We start from the raw sequence: 3,916 nt of genomic DNA, 5'->3' as shown, positions 1-3,916 counted from the left end.
CTATTAGAATAGTGATTCACTATTTCACATTTAAAGGGAAGTTGGAACTGATTATGCACACAATGTGCCTGATTAAATGCCTCACTAGGTCTAATTGCTATGAGAATGGGATTAGAACTTTGGTCGTAACCAATGTCCACGAGAGTGGCATTGGCGTTGACTCGGTTCCCCCACTTCATCGTTGAGCCATGTTTAGCCAAGAACCTTATAACACTAGAGAAGCATTTGTGCATTGCAATTTCATTTAAATCCTCTTCTTTATCATTGTTTATTCTCAAATCAATTGTTTGTTTTACAATTATATCATGCAAACAAACCAATGAACTCGGTTAGCTTTTAAACACTTGATGATGTTGTGCTTAGCCCCTTGCTACTCTAGTCCTATCTAGCCATTCATAGAGGACGAGACTCACTAATCAAACCACTAAAAATACAACTTTCAAATAATAAATCCTTTAGGGATTTAGATTGAAATTCTATGCATGAATGCTTATATGAATTGAATTTTTAAATCAAGGTTTTGCATTGCTTTTAGTATGAATCTGATTGTGGAAATCGGGAATTACTTGACTCTTATTTGATTAGGGTCCTATTCTGCAAGAGATGTATGGAATTGGAGTTTCACCTATTAGAATAGTGATTCACTATTTCACATTTAAAGGGAAGTTGAAACTGATTATGAACACAATGTGCCTGATTAAATGCCTCACCAGGTCTAATTCTTATGAGAATGAGATTAGAACTATGGTGGTAACCAATGTCCACGAGAGTGGCATTGGCATTGACTCGGTTCCCCCACTTCATCGTTGAGCCATGTTTAGCCAAGAACCGTATAACACTAGAGAAGCATTTGTGCATTGCAATTTCATTTAAATCCTCTTCTTTATCATTGTTTATTGTCAATCAATTGTTTGTTTTACAATTATATCATACAAACAAACCAATGAACTCGGTTAGCTTTTAAACACTTGATGATGTTGTGCTTAGCCCTTGCTACTCTAGTCCTATCTAGCCATTCCTAGAGGACGAAACTCACTAATCAAACCACTAAAAATACAACTTTCACATAATAAATCCTTTAGGGATTTAGATCGAAATTCTATGCATGAATGCTTATATGAATTCAATTTTTAAATCAAGGTTTTGCATTGCTTTTAGTATGAATCTGATTGTGGAAATCGGGAATTACTTGACTCTTATTTGATTAGGGTCCTATTCTGCAAGAGATGTATGGAATTGGAGTTTCAACTATTAGAATAGTGATTCACTATTTCACATTTAAAGGGAAGTTGAAACTGATTATGAACACAATGTGCCTGATTAAATGCCTCACCAGGTCTAATTGCTATGAGAATGGGATTAGAACTTTGGTCGTAACCAATGTCCACGAGAGTGGCATTGGCATTGACTCGGTTCCCCCACTTCATCGTTGAGCCATGTTTAGCCAAGAACCTTATAACACTAGAGAAGCATATGTGCATTGCAATTTCATTTAAATCCTCTTCTTTATCATTGTTTATTCTCAAATCAATTGTTTGTTTTACAATTATATCATGCAAACAAACCAATGAACTCGGTTAGCTTTTAAACACTTGATGATGTTGTGCTTAGCCCCTTGCTACTCTAGTCCTATCTAGCCCTTCCTAAAGGACAACACTCACTAATCAAACCACTAAAAATACAACTTTCAAATAATAAATCCATTAGGGATTTAGATTGAAATTCTATGCATGAATGCTTATATGAATTGAATTTTTAAATCAAGGTTTTGCATTGCTTTTAGTATGAATCTGATTGTGGAAATCGGGAATTACTTGACTCTTATTTGATTAGGGTCCTATTCTGCAAGAGATGTATGGAATTGGAGTTTCAACTATTAGAATAGTGATTCACTATTTCACATTTAAAGGGAAGTTGAAACTGATTATGAACACAATGTGCCTGATTAAATGCCTCACCAGGTCTAATTGCTATGAGAATGGGATTAGAACTTTGGTCGTAACCAATGTCCACGAGAGTGGCATTGGCATTGACTCGGTTCCCCCACTTCATCGTTGAGCCATGTTTAGCCAAGAACCTTATAACACTAGAGAAGCATTTGTGCATTGCAATTTCATTTAAATCCTCTTCTTTATCATTGTTTATTCTCAAATCAATTGTTTGTTTTACAATTATATCATGCAAACAAACCAATGAACTCGGTTAGCTTTTAAACACTTGATGATGTTGTGCTTAGCCCCTTGCTACTCTAGTCCTATCTAGCCATTCCTAGAGGACGAAACTCACTAATCAAACCACTAAAAATACAACTTTCAAATAATAAATCCTTTAGGGATTTAGATTGAAATTCTATGCATGAATGCTTATATGAATTGAATTTTTAAATCAAGGTTTTGCATTGCTTTTAGTATGAATCTGATTGTGGAAATCGGGAATTACTTGACTCTTATTTGATTAGGGTCCTATTCTGCAAGAGATGTATGGAATTGGAGTTTCAACTATTAGAATAGTGATTCACTATTTCACATTTAAAGGGAAGTTGAAACTGATTATGAACACAATGTGCCTGATTAAATGCCTCACCAGGTCTAATTGCTATGAGAATGGGATTAGAACTTTGGTCGTAACCAATGTCCACGAGAGTGGCATTGGCATTGACTCGGTTCCCCCACTTCATCGTTGAGCCATGTTTAGCCAAGAACCTTATAACACTAGAGAAGCATTTGTGCATTGCAATTTCATTTAAATCCTCTTCTTTATCATTGTTTATTCTCAAATCAATTGTTTGTTTTACAATTATATCATGCAAACAAACCAATGAACTCGGTTAGCTTTTAAACACTTGATGATGTTGTGCTTAGCCCCTTGCTACTCTAGTCCTATCTAGCCATTCCTAGAGGACGAAACTCACTAATCAAACCACTAAAAATACAACTTTCAAATAATAAATCCTTTAGGGATTTAGATTGAAATTCTATGCATGAATGCTTATATGAATTCAATTTTTAAATCAAGGTTTTGCATTGCTTTTAGTATGAATCTGATTGTGGAAATCGGGAATTACTTGACTCTTATTTGATTAGGGTCCTATTCTGCAAGAGATGTATGGAATTGGAGTTTCAACTATTAGAATAGTGATTCACTATTTCACATTTAAAGGGAAGTTGAAACTGATTATGAACACAATGTGCCTGATTAAATGCCTCACCAGGTCTAATTGCTATGAGAATGGGATTAGAACTTTGGTCGTAACCAATGTCCACGAGAGTGGCATTGGCATTGACTCGGTTCCCCCACTTCATCGTTGAGCCATGTTTAGCCAAGAACCTTATAACACTAGAGAAGCATTTGTGCATTGCAATTTTATTTAAATCCTCTTCTTTATCATTGTTTATTCTCAAATCAATTGTTTGTTTTACAATTATATCATGCAAACAAACCAATGAACTCGGTTAGCTTTTAAACACTTGATGATGTTGTGCTTAGCCCCTTGCTACTCTAGACCTATCTAGCCCTTCCTAAAGGACAACACTCACTAATCAAACCACTAAAAATACAACTTTCAAATAATAAATCCATTAGGGATTTAGATTGAAATTCTATGCATGAATGCTTATATGAATTGAATTTTTAAATCAAGGTTTTGCATTGCTTTTAGTATGAATCTGATTGTGGAAATAGGGAATTACTTCACACTAATTTGATTAGGGCCCTATTATGCAAGAGCTTTATGGAATTGGAGTTTCACCTATGAGAATAGTGATTCACTATTTAACACTTTTTCAACCAGGAAGGCATATTGCTCATGAGTTACTCAAATTTCATTAGAAAAACCTCATTTCAAAAAATCTCTCTCTTCTAAGATGGATTATCTCTATGAGATAAATTATCTTAAAGAGGACCAAAAAATAGAAGA

This window comes from Ipomoea triloba, chromosome 16 (assembly GCF_003576645.1).
Source record: "Ipomoea triloba cultivar NCNSP0323 chromosome 16, ASM357664v1".
Classification (NCBI taxonomy): domain Eukaryota; kingdom Viridiplantae; phylum Streptophyta; class Magnoliopsida; order Solanales; family Convolvulaceae; genus Ipomoea; species Ipomoea triloba.
This window is presented reverse-complemented; position numbering follows the sequence as displayed.